Source organism: Stenella coeruleoalba (genome assembly GCF_951394435.1).
Source record: "Stenella coeruleoalba genome assembly, chromosome: 2".
Classification (NCBI taxonomy): Eukaryota; Metazoa; Chordata; class Mammalia; order Artiodactyla; family Delphinidae; genus Stenella; species Stenella coeruleoalba.
Window position 1 is genome coordinate 106,359,151 of NC_137147.1, and position 13,056 is coordinate 106,372,206.

The following is a 13,056-nucleotide window of genomic DNA, read 5'->3' on the forward strand; positions in this document are numbered from 1 at the left end:
GGCAGCTTCCTATATACATCGATTTACACTTTGATTTTTCATTTTAATACATAAAACTGATCTTTGTTCTTTAAAAAAAATAGCTGCATAGTATTCTATTATGTGAATGTAACATACGTTAGTTAGCCCTACCGATAGGCATTTAGGCTTTTCTTATTTTTTGTGATTACAGATAGGGCTGCAATGAATAACCCTGCACATGTCATTTCACACATGGTGCAACACTATCTATAGGATAAATTCCTATAAGTGGAACCGCTGAGTCAAATATTATGTACATTCTCAAAAGTCATCGCAGAGTGCCCTCAGAGGTTGTACCAAATGGAAATTTCACCAGCAAGGTATGAGGCAAGGCTCTGTTCTCCAACCTCACGCCATCCCCTAACAAAGGTGGTATCAGCAAATGTTTGGATTTTTGCCAATCTGATAGGGGTTTCAGTGTAGCATTAGTTTGCATTTCTTTGTTTATGGGCAAAGTTGAGCCTCTTTTCAAATGTTTATGAACTATTTGGGTCTCTTTTTCCATGAACTGCATGTATGAATATATCATTTTAATTAAAAATCCTCATCTGGGGAATTCCCTCGTGGTCCAATAGTTAGGACTGGGCTCTTCCACTGCTCTGGCCCGGGTTCAATCCCTGGTCGGGAAATTAAGATCCTGCAAACCACGCGGCACAGCCAAAAAAAATGCTCTATCTGTGTATTCATTTATTTATCATGTAAACGCTTCCTACACACCAACTCTCTGTTGCACATTATAGGCGCTACTGTAGGTAAAGGGGTGAACTTGGGAGACTCTAACCCCTGCTCTCCCAAAGTGTGCGAGCTGGTGGAAGAGAAGGATTTTGAGCTAAACATTGAACTACTTATGGAATACTTACATACATGGACATATCTGTGCATCTGTATATGTAATTTATACATGGAAAAATACTTGGTTATACACTATGAGTTAACAGAGATGATCTTGAGTAGAAGTGATATGTTTCCTTTGTGGTTTTCTATATTTTCTGAGCTTTTTGTAATGTACATACATTATGTTTGCAGTTAGTTGATTTCTCCTTTGTTCATTTTCTGAATTTTTGAAGTTTTTTTTTTGTTTTTGCAAAGAACACGTATGATTTTTGCATTTAGGAAAAAGAACAAAGTGATATGAAAACATCATGTACAGGCACACAGGTTTACATGTATTTTAGACAGAAGAAACACAGGAAAGAATGTTCTTTCTGTATGGTAATGAGGACACTGCAGAGAAAGATGTAGAAATCTATTTTCAGAGCTCCTAAGTGGCTGGCCAGTGTTCTAGGACTTCCTGTCCCAAGTTCCATGCAGACCTCCACTCACCAGAAAAACTGAGGACTTGTCTCTCCTCAGCAGGGCAACCTCATCGGCATCCAACAAAACAGGAACTGAGCAGTTATGAGTCTTGGAAATCTGGCCCCAGGGCCCATGGCTGGGAATTTCCCTTTTCGGATGCCAGCTTCAGGCTTGGTGTCCAAGGGCGACCCCTGTTGGTGGAATTGAAGTATGCCCATTATTTGCGAGCTGCTATTAGGATTGGCATCCCCGAGGTTTTATTTTTTTGCGGGGTCTGCTGGAAGCCTTAAAGCCAACGGCCACTCGCTCCTTACCCCAGCTGCTTCCCAACTTTCCATGCCCCTCCTTGCCCCAGGTTTGCCTGCTGTTTGCCTGGGAAAACCAAGTCTGGGGCTTGAAGGACGAAGCCACAGTTGTGGCCAGCTTTTAAACATCACGCAGGCAGGCTGCTATAGGGGCAGGGGGCTGGCTTTGCCGGCCAGAGGGTAGAGTGCGGTGACCCTTGCTCTAAGTGACAGACTTGGATCCTGCCAGCTGACTGAAAACGCCAGACTTGGGCAGCTTACGGGAGCAGCGAGCAGGTAGGCCATTCTACTACAAGAATGTGGTTGAGGGGGGCAGCAGCTCACCTGAGGAAGACAGGCTATTTCCTCTCTATCTAGAGATTCTGCCCAAAACCAGAAAACCCCATGCAGCCTTTCTTGACCAGCTCCGGTGTCTGCATGTATAAGAGTAAGACCTCGGCATGAGGAAAGTATGGGTAGTAATTATGCCAGGCTCACGTTGCCAACATTCAGCCAAAAAAAGAACTACCCACATACCCCGTCCATCACCGAGTGCTGAGTGGAAGTGCTGAGTGGAAGTGCTGAATGGAGCTCTGCCTGAAGAATCTGTTTTTAGACAAGCAGAGCCTGTTTGTAATTCATCAGCATCGCTCATTTTCCCCGGGGCACTGGTCTGTGATAAAGAAAGCTGGACACCAAGGAACGTGCTGGGCATTTCTGTGCTTTGAGAAAACATGACTAAGCACTTCTCAGAGCCCGTCAGCAGACAAGAATCCTTCTTTACTATTTCATCTCTCAGACGCCTGTGGTGCAGGCTTCTCTCCAGAGACCTCATTCCCTGCAGGCCCCAAATCTACTCTCTCCTGATGGGAGAGAGGAGAATCCCACCTATTCCTCTCATTGCTCTAAGCAAGGCTAATTCAAGGCTGACCCTTCTCCACCTGTACCGAAAGCTCAGCATCCTCCACATGCTTGTGGGTCCTGGAATCTGGGGGGTTCTCTTAAGAAAGAAATCAGGAATTAGGGTACAGCGTGGGGCACTTGGGTGGGTTCCTTCTAAATTTGCTGGAAAGGAAAGGCTGGGGAGGGAAACCTACCATAGGACCCAGCTCATTACCTCCCAAGAAGTCAAGAAAGAGAATCCCGATAACAGACCTAGTGACAGTCAAGGTCAGCTTCCTGAGAAAGGCCCGGAGAGAGAATGCATTGCTTCCCTAGCTTAGCCAGGTAAGCAAGGCTTCTGTCCCAATGCAGAAAACATGGACACAGACTCCAGCAGCTTCTGTCTGACTATGGCCCCAACGCCCAGACATGGATTCACGAAGCGGCGTGTGCTGCCTAGAATGACGACTCTCCCTGCCGGGTTGGTTCTCACATGGCACTGGCTGGAAGGGAGAAAGGAATATATCTCCTAGGAGGGCTCCATCTAAACAGGTGAGGGACTGAGTTGTAAGCTCGAAAAAAATGGGACGGAATACAACAAACAGAGAAGGAGAGTAGAGGACTCCAAGTCCCAGAGTGAGTCAGTGGCGGAGTTGAGAGGAGACTCCACGTGCCCCAGGGACCTGCTATGGGCTCGTTCCACTAGCACTGCTTCCCCGGGCAGGGGAATATGTAGAGCAGTCATGCCTTCTTGCCCTGGCCCTTGAGGACCTCAGTCTGTCCAGTTAGAGAGGTACAGAGCCCTCTCCCACGTACGGGAAGGATTCTAACTTACTGAAGACCTGCCGTGTGCTAGGTACCTGTACTATTGTGACCTCACTTAAATCCTACCAGTCAGTAAGGAAGCATCAGAGAACGCATTTTCCTGATGAGGAAACTGATGTCCAGGGAGGTTAAGACCCACGTGGGCAGTCACATAGCTGGCGTGTCTGACTCTGGTTTCAACCCAAGGCCCCACGCCTTTTCCTCTCGGAGGGAATGCTAGGTCCTAGACCAGGATCTCCTTCTACAGCCATTGTCTCCTTACCAAATGCAAGCTCGTGTACCCCACGCACAGTGAGGCCAAACCAACCGAAATGTGGGAATTTGGAGCAGAGAAATGTTTATTGCAGGGCTATGTAAGGAGACAGGTGGCTTGTGCCCCCCCAAACCCAGAACTCCCCAAAGGGTTTCAGCAAAGCATTTTTAAAGGCAAAGTGAGGGAGGGGCGTGGTTGGTTATTGCAAACTTCTTGGTGTAGGAATCCTTTGCTCCTGCAGCTGTCCACCTAGGTCAGGTCACGATGTTCCTGTAAATCTCCAAGAAGACAACTGTTATTCTCTGTTCTGCAACTTTGTATCTCTTTATGCATGAAAAAGTGTCATACTCTTAAAGGTCAGAGGTTTATCACGGGCTATCCTGTATATTTCAGGCTACAGGCAACAATGTTAACTCGAAGCAAAAGCAATAGAATACACAGGTTAAAGTAAAAGAAACAGATCTAATATTGGGTCAGATTTGTTCTTCCCTATTACACCCCAAGTTAAAAAAAGATTCTCAGGCTTAATAACCCTGAACCTTATCTCCCCGCGATTCTGCTCCAGACGCGGGACTTCCTCCTCCATAGCCTCTCCTACCCCTGGACGCGAGTGGGGTTTTAACCCTGCGCACCGGCCACTCTAAGCCCTCTGAGTCCGGAGAACAGGCTCTGGGCGGCCCACTGCGGCTGCTCCATCCGAGTCCTGGGCTCCAGCGCCCTCACCCGGCTGCTGCCGCTGGACTTCGCGCGCCCGGGTTCCGCAGGCTCGGGTCTGCGTCTCCCAGAGCGGCCGCCAGAGCCCGCCCGGGTCCGGCCGGGGCGCGGGGCCCCCGCCCCACTTGGGCAGGGAGGGAGCTTCAGCGGGGGGCGGGTCGGTGGCGCGCGGGCGTCAGGGGCCCCGGGGAGGAGTCAGCCCGGCGCGGCCAGCTGAAGCGGCAGCTCGCTATAAAAGCCGCCGCTCTGGCCGGCGGCTGGGGAGCGCGGGCGAGCGCAGCGCGTTGCAACCCGGCTGAGCCTGGCGAGCGCAAGCGGCGCGGCGGGCGTCGGCGGCGGGGCGCTCGGGGCCGGAGGAGCTGAGCGTGGTCAGGGGCTGAGCCCCGCTTTCCCAGACGAACTACCACTCCGCTTGCCTACGTCCCGGGAGATCGCAGGGCCCGTCAGTGTGCCCCCGACCGCTCCGGCCGCTGCGCTTCTGGCCCGCGAGGCGTGCCACTGTCTTGGCTACCGACCGGGAGGTAAGAGGGCCGGGCTCGGCGCGCCAGGGCTGCGCGTACTGCCCAGCCTCAGAGGGGAGGGCAGACTGGGGGTTCAGCGCCTCCACCAGTGATAGGGAAAACGTTACCCGTCATTGGCTTCTGTTTGTCCACTCAGTGCTGTGCGGTCCGCCTCTGTCTGTCTGTCCACGTGTCTGTTGAGGGGCACACGTCCTTGTCTCTGTCCGCTGTGGGATTTCTCTGAGGTCGTGTGAGCCTTTGGAAGCAGCAGGTGCCAGGGGCTCCAGTGTCCCCGGAGCGCATCCAGCCGGGGGCAGATACCCGTTTTCCTTAGAGTTCCCCCGTTCTGAATGTCTCGGGGGGGCTTGCGCCCCAAACAGTGTCTTGCCGAGGAGGGACTGCTCCGAGGGTCAGGTCGCGGAGTCCAGCCCATAAGGAGCCGTCTCACACTGTGCATGAGTGGGCACGCATCTGGCAACAGGTCTGCGCCCTGCTGCTCGGCCTTCAGCACGGTCTTCCTTCTGGTGTTTCCCTCCGCCTCCCGCTGCCCACACGCTCGCGCACTCCCCGACGGCGCTAGGCACCCAGCATCGCTCTGGCACGCGACGGGTGGAGGCAATTGAATATTAGATGACACGAGGGCCCCTACTGCTGTTTAGGCTGAGAGCCCCAACCTGCCATCGCTGCAAGAGGGTTCGGCGGTCCCTGGCAAGGGTCGTCAGCTCCAAGAAAGGTCATATTAGGTTGGGAAGAAAGTCAGGGACCTGGTGGAGCGCAGGCCAGGGCCGTGGCCAGGTCTCCAGCTCGCCGCTCTGGGAACCAGGGCCAGAGACATTCTGGAATGGACCCGGCCGGACGCATGTGCTCTTGAGAAAGGAGCTCAGTGCGCCGAGGTCCTCCGCCGCAGACTCGCTGACCGCGTTCTCAGAGACGGCCGCCGTTCCCCAAGGGTCCAACACTACTGCCGTCCCCGGCGCGCCGCCAGGAGCCGGATCTGAGGTCCTGAGTCCTGCTTCATGCAGCCAACGCTGCCCACAGGTGAGAACTCCCTTTTTAAACTAACCTTTTGATGTGTGAGCCAGTGCCTGGCTGCAGCCTGGGAGCGAGTCTCTCTCTCCATTCCGGCGGTCTGGAGCGTTATCCCGGGCGCGCCCGGGGGCGGGAGCCGGCGGCTCTGCGTGCCCAGGCGCGGAGCCACCATGGACAGCTCCCAGCCGCTTCCTCCACTCCCGGCCTGTGGCCCTGGGTCTCCCGGGGAAGTCGCGCGGCTTTCCTCCCAGACTCAGAGTAAGGGCACAGGGCAGGAGGAGAGGGACCAGTAGTCTGCGGGAACCCTCGGTGTCCGGTCCCAAGGCGACGTGAGCCACTCAAAAGGAAGATAAAGGGAGCCTGCGTGGTTTGTGATCGGCTGCTAGGTCAGCCTGCAGCTGAGCTCTGTACAGGATCTCCGGGATGGTGAGGCTGGTGGGCTTCTCTGGCTTTTCAGCAGCCCCACGGGGCCCTCCGAGGTGATATGACTGTGCGACGCCTGAGCGTTCGACTGAGGCAGTGACATAATGCCAGACCTAATTAGGGACCTCCCTCAAACAGTTTTCTGCACACGATATGGGGTCATGTTCCGTTTCATTAAATTATTTAGTAAATATGGTACTGGGAGGCGATATTAGTTTCACAGTTACGGTGACAGAATGGAGAAGAATCAGACAGAACACCTGCATAGAGAATGAGTTTGGATGCATGTGCGAAAAGCCATGCTGTTTTCCGATCCTAATCATTTCCTCCCAGGTCCGTAACACTTTTAAAGAAGCTTCCACTGGTTCCTCTTTAGCCCAGTAGTGGGTTTTTCGAGTTGGTTGCTTGGAAACAGGGTGGAGAGAACCTGTAGGGGTTAATCTGAGTAAATTAAACGTCTCCCTCCTCTGATAAGAAATGACGTTGGCTAAGGCTCTTCATTTTGTCATTTTCACCTACACAGAAGATGTATCTTCCTTCATTTTAAAATTGCAAGAAATTCAGAAGATCTGCTTCTGTTTGTGACTGGCGAAGGCCCGTGGAGAGTAAAAACGATTAAGCATCTTTATTTATTTAGGGAGCAGCATGTGTGACTTCTCGAAAGTCACTTAAGTTCTGTGTCTGTTTCCCCATCTGTAAACTGGGGACAACACAATCTACCTTGCAGAGTTGCTGATGAGAATTAAGTAGCACCGTGTAAAGCACGTATACCGGTGCTGAGCACAGAGAAATCTCTTGAAATGGTAGCGATTGTAGGGATATTTTAAAGACGGTTGTGCACTGCTTTTGACTTACGTTCACCAGCCCTCTATTCTCTTTCCTAACCTAGTAATTGTTTGATGGGGACTCCAGCTCCACTTCATATTCATGTTCGAGAACTTGTTGATGGACTTGATGAAAGTGCTGAAGTTGATCACAATGCAAACAAACAGAACCAAACCAAAACAAAGAAAACTTGTTCACCAAAGAGAAATGGAAGAATTTTTGCATGAAACAAATCAGTGGCCTGTTTTTCCCACCTGTATCACCTGGAGAAAAGATAAAGTAAGTAATTTGCAAAATCTTGTCACAGCCCTCTGGTTGAAATGATCGATTCTTCCTGATTCTTCTCTCAAAAGAATGCAGGATCTTCCGAGGGGCCTTTTTGTCCTCTTGAAGGTGAAGTTCCCTCGGGTACTGATGGAGATTGGCGTCCACAGCCCCATTTCTGGATTCCTGCAGGGTGAAGTGAGGGGTTGCTGCACTAGGGCAGCACCTGGGCTAGGAAACCCCTGAGTGGTCGTTACCGGGCAGGAAGCGCATTCCCCTGTGCTTGAGCCTTGCTTGGCTGTGAGACCCTGACCAAGGCACGCACTCGCTCTGCCTGCTGCATTGCCAATTATTTGTTCTCAGATAGAGCTGAAAATTTCCTCCAGCTCCACCTTCGGGGGTCTGTCTGGTAGAAATCCCTAAAATGTGACGCACCACAGAGGTTTGGATAATGGAGTTGTAGTGGGTCCAATCTTACAGTTAGACTTTTTTTTTTCCCCCCACAAAATGTATGTGTGTATGTGTGCGTGTCTGTGTGTGTGTGTGTTTCTGCCAGTTTCACGTTCTGGGGCTCTTAGATTTTCTATATTTTTTTTCTTTAGTAGATCAGAAGTAATCTTAGCTCCCTCCATCTGAAAGGAGTGGAACTGAAGGATGCAGTCCACAGATGCTGAGAATCTTTCTGTGACTTTTGTCTACCCGGTAATGTGAACGGAACAGGAGGACATGGGCCCTGGCTGACCTTTAAGTCCCGGTTCTCTTCTCTGGACTCCCATGCAGTTCCGGTTTCCAGCACACAAGACTTTCTGGTAGGAAAACTATTGAACTACAGAACACTTTTGGAGTATAGGGGCCAGAGAGGGGAGGGACTGGTGTGAGAGGCAGAAAGGGGCTCTTCACAGATCGTGTGGCATTCTGCCTGTTGCAGCAGTGTCTGTGTGTCTGGGACGGACGGATCAAATGGCAAGAGTGGCATTCAGTGGGGAAGGCCGGCGGGATGACAGGGGTGAATTCAGTTACTCTCAGCCTCCTTTGAAGCCCGCCGCTTAAGTGACCCCCTTTTAGTACCTTCTGTGGTATTGACAGAGGAGCACAATTTGATAGGATAAAAACATTTTGCACTTGTAGTTATAAATCAAAAGAGAAATACAAGCATGTGTGTTGGGTTCCTAAAAGGAACAAAGTTGTGCTTATGGGTTGCATTCACAAGAGCCTATATCCGTGATCAATCTAGGCTACGTCTCTCATTCCACACGACGGCAGATGCCCAGATGGATCATCTCATCCGAGTAATGCATCAGTTGTCTCCTTTTGCTTGGCTTTTATCATTACGTGGAGGCGATTCAGTTTCCTCTGAACAGGGAAAAGGGGAGGTTCGCATCCTTACTCTCCTATCTGGTTAGGTTAGTAGGAGTTTAGGATGGTAATGGGTCGGAAGGAGACTTCTCAGTACCGAGTTCCCTTTTATTGTTTCGCCAGCTGATAGCTGGGCCCTGAGCCTCCTTTCCCAAAGGCCTGGCATGTGGATATTTCGTTAAATTGGCTAGGGCTCCGGTGCCTCTCATAGTGACTCTCATTATCTGCACTTCCAGGGGCCATCCTAGTCTCTCTGGTAGGTTCCCTATCCTTCTTTTCCCTCTGTCTGCTTTGATGCGAGGCTTCCTTCAAACCTGGCTCTTCAGAAGAGAGGCTGCACGCAGAGAAATGTCATCAAATATGCATTTGCTTTCTGCTCAGTTCCCTCGGTGCCGGGAAGCACACTCCCTCACCCGGAGGGAGAGGACCTGCTGCTCTCCCCTGCTCCTGTTATTTTCCAGGGTCCCTCTCTAGGCTCAGCTCGGTTCCAGACATCCGAATCCATCCTTCCCTTCCCACCCCCTGCAGGTGTGGGAGCCTTCGGTAGGGGAGGGTGCGTGGGGCGCACAGGCAGCCGGCCTCCCCCGCTGGCGCTTACTCAGAACAGGTTTCCTCCCTCTAGCTCCGGACAGCCTGGCTCCTTGCATGGGGATATTGCTGAGGCATTATCTTTGAATCTTCTGCGAGGACAGCCACATGATAGATCGAACTCAGGTTTAAAGTGCTTTGACCAGACAACTGCTTTTGAAAACCCTGTGTGTTTCTTTCCCTCAGCTGTCCATAAAAGAGCTTAGCCACGAGGCATTTTGTGTTACAGGGAAGGCACGTCTAGAAACTGGTCCTTCCGGCATGTGAAGTATCTGTGCCAGACTTCTGCCTCTCCTGTTTCTAGACATCACTGGAGGAGGGGGCAGGAGGGCTGCAGACTTCCCCAGGAAGCTGGGGGCCTTTTCTGGGGTCAGGAGTTCATGCTGTTGGCCTGAGACTTTCTGGCTATAAGGCATGGACCCAGCCCATGGGACTGAGGAAAGTACAGTGGGCAGGACTTTTCAGACTTTCATAGGCAAACAGATCACAGGGGCGCTTGTTAAAAGGCAAGTTCTGATCAGGTCGATCTGGGGTGGAGCCTGAGCATCTGCATTTCTCACAAGCTCCCAGGTGATGCTGCTGGTCTGTGGCGCTCCCTTTGGGTCGCCAGGGCTTACATCACAGCTGACCTTCTGTGATGCCAACTCAACTCTTTTTGGTATAATTTAAGTCCATTTCTGATGTCCGAGTAGATGGAGCCCAGCTGGCCTGTGTCCTCCTAATGACCTTCTAACGACCCTTCAAATTCTTGGAGATAATTATTGTCACTCCTAAGCTGTCTTATCAGTAGACTAAATATCTTGAACCCCTTTGAGTTTCCCCTTTTCCTGGTCATAATAAATTTTCCAAAGCTCTCTGGACCGAGTTACTTTTAAGTGCAAGACCATTGTGCAAATGGTAATTTATCTTTGCCTGGCAGAGGCATTTGAATGTAATTTTGGTGGTATTAAGAGATCACTTGGGGAATTTCATCTCACTCTGGTTCCAGACACTGAGAATGCCTGTTTACATTTAAACAACTTCACTTGACTCTAAAGATCACAACTTTTTTTTTTTGGAACCTGAAAATGAAATTCAAGGCTCAATTGTCTTCCTCAGCTGCCCTCCCTGTAGCCTTCCTGTGGGGATGAGCTGGTAATCAGCGATGCCCCCTGCAGCCCAAGATGCAAGGGTGCAGTCGCACTGAGTCACCCACTGCCGCATCTGGAAGCAGGGAAGAAATTGAGTACAAGGTTTTGAGCTTCTTCTACGGGGCACGCCCTGTGTTAGCCACTGGGGAGACAGAGCTGAATAAATGGTCTCTGTCCTCCAGAGCTAACAGTCCCACGGGGGGAGCAGACATCAGTGTCAGCAGTTGCCAGGCAGTGTGACCAAGGCGAGGACAGATGGGTCAGGAGGTGTGGTGTGCCGGGGGAAGGCAAAGCCAGGGGACATCCCAGGAAGCTTCCCTGAGAAGGGGCATGAGAAGAGGTGTGTCTAGAAGGATTAACAGTTTACAGGGATTTTTCTGGTGAAACCAATGTGGGGAGTGGCGTTCAGAAGGCATGCTACACAGAGAGGGGGCCATGGGGAAAGATCCAGAAGCACAGACAGGCTTCAACCTTTCACTTCCTGCAACCCCTCAGTTGCACAAAGCCCTGTACCTGAACCGCCCAGACCTTGGGCCACACCTGACCAAAGAGAGAGAGAGAGTCCTTCCGGGCAGCTGTAGGTCTCTGGGGCCTTTTGTTTCTTGGGCCAGTGGTTTAAAATTAATTTAACCATATTTTTTCCATAAAATCTTACTAAATCCTAACGTACAAACCAGAGGAAATGTGACTGCGGCTGGGAGTAGGGGTTTGGTTTTCGTCTTGAGGTCCTCAAGGGAGTCCACGGAGCTCTATGGGTTCCAGGGAACCCAGTTTGGAAACCTCTGTCCTGGAGCCTCTCCCTTTGCTCTTGGCAGTAACATTAAGAGTGTTATCTTAGTCTTATCGTGGTCTGTCTTGCCAAGTCTTCTTCCCATTCTAGACGTCTTGCTGGTTGTTGAGTCAACAATTTTCAATGAAAAGAAACCAGAATTATCCAGTGTGACACTCTAACGAACATGGGGTATATGGGGTATGGGTGGGGAAGGAAACGTGGCAGGTGCTGTTTCAAAAAAAACTCCAGCCGTAGAGGACCACCGGAGGAGGACAGTGGAGCTGTGAGCTTCTTGCAGAGATGGGCTTTTTATTTTCAACTTTGTTACTCAATCTTTTCTAATCTTACGAGGCTTTTCAGAGTCTCTAAAAGCTGGCAAGGAAAAAAAAGCATATTTCTAGGGTATAAGACTCAACAAATTCTACCCGGGATCTTGCATCCCTTTTCATTGATGTAGCCAAAGTGAGTTTTGAAAAGGGACTGTAAGCCAGAACTATAAGAATGGAAAAGTTCCACTGGCCCGGGGTGAGGCGGAAGGTTTCAGTTCGAGCTGGAGCTCCCGTGGGCATCTTCCAAAGCTCTCTTAAAGGAGGAAATTGATACTCTAAATGGGACAACGCCCAAAGAGAGCCCCACCCCTCACTGATGGGTGCCGCCAGCCTTCAGAAAGGGATCTGAAGAGCTCCCTCTGTTCATAGAGACAGCTCCAAAAACATCACCATATGACTGATGTAAGGTGATGAAAGTAAGGTATGTTCAGTCTGGAGCGCTCCACTGGGTATGTGAGGAACCCTGATGGAGGGAAGGGGCAAACGGGGGTTCCCTCCAGGACGGGCATCTGTAGTTGTCTGGGGCTTGTTCTGCTGCCAGACCAACAACACATGGAACTGGGCAGTGTCCGGGAAGGCCGGAGAGCTGGCGATCAGCAGCCTCCGTATCCAGGTGGCCTCGTGTCCGGAGGTCTTGGTATCGGCCCCCATTGCCTTGGAAACTGGAACACCCGGAACTATGGCCTTGACTCCCAAACTGCGGGGATTCAGCTTCTCCTTGCTTCCCAGGGCGGGACTTAGGCTGGGACGGGTGACCAAAGACACTGGTTCCCGAGGTCCCACAGGACTGTCTGATGGGTGGCCAGTGATGAGCCTGAGCTGTCCACTTGGATGCAGAGGCTGCTGCCCGGCTCTCACCACGCTGCATGCCCTCCTTCCCTCCACTCCCCTGAGGAGGCAGTGGTACCTGCATGTGGGCAATGAGTACACTGATGCCCAAGGGTACAGAGCTGGTACAGGGTGACATCTTGGGGGTCTGTCCAGCTCTTAGTCCAATGCATCACTCACCCGGGTGCCTTCTTTCCACGGCTCTTGTCCGTGCTGAGTGGTGCGGACCGTTATTCCCAGCTTGGTCTCCTCGAGTGCCCCAGATTGTTGGGTCTCCAGAGCCTCCCAGGGGAGGGCGGGCATGCCAAACTGTTCTCCTTCCTGTAAAGAACAACGACAATGAACCTCAAAAGGATTGAGCCGGGGAGCAGATTTGGGCAAACTGTTAAATTTTTTCGTTTTGAAAACAAACTGGTGGCTTATGACGAGCCTGTTTCAAAGCTGACTGTGTTACAGCCCCTGAGTAATTCGCTCGTATGCTGATTTTCCAAAGGTTTGGGTTCAGGAAAACCTCAAACATAGTGGCTAAGTACTTTTCCTTTCCTTTAAAAATTGTGTTTATTTTGGGAGGAATTTAATCCATATGTTTCAGATCTATTTCCATGTTACTCAGCAAAAGGTTGTTATTTGCCCAACATTGCTAAGCCATGAGTGTGCTTGGGTCCTTTCTCTCTCCTTCCCACAGCCGTTCCCAGGCTCTACCCAATGGGTGCTCACAGCTGAGCCCCGGGCTTGTG

The 13,056-nt window shown here is 51.1% G+C and overlaps 1 protein-coding gene across 4 annotated transcripts in view; it reads left to right on the forward strand.

Moving 5' to 3' along the window:
• The first annotated feature begins 3,031 nt into the window (after positions 1–3,031).
• Positions 3,032–13,056, forward strand: part of CEMIP (cell migration inducing hyaluronidase 1) — a 165,388-nt gene continuing 155,363 nt past the window's right edge. Inside the window, exons 1-3 of one of the 4 annotated variants that reach the window (XM_079912420.1) lie at positions 4,803–5,813; positions 7,117–7,331; positions 7,919–8,125. The gene's annotated coding sequence lies outside the window, so the exon portion shown is untranslated. The other 3 variants (XM_079912421.1, XM_079912419.1, XM_079912423.1) reach the window with 3 other exon arrangements.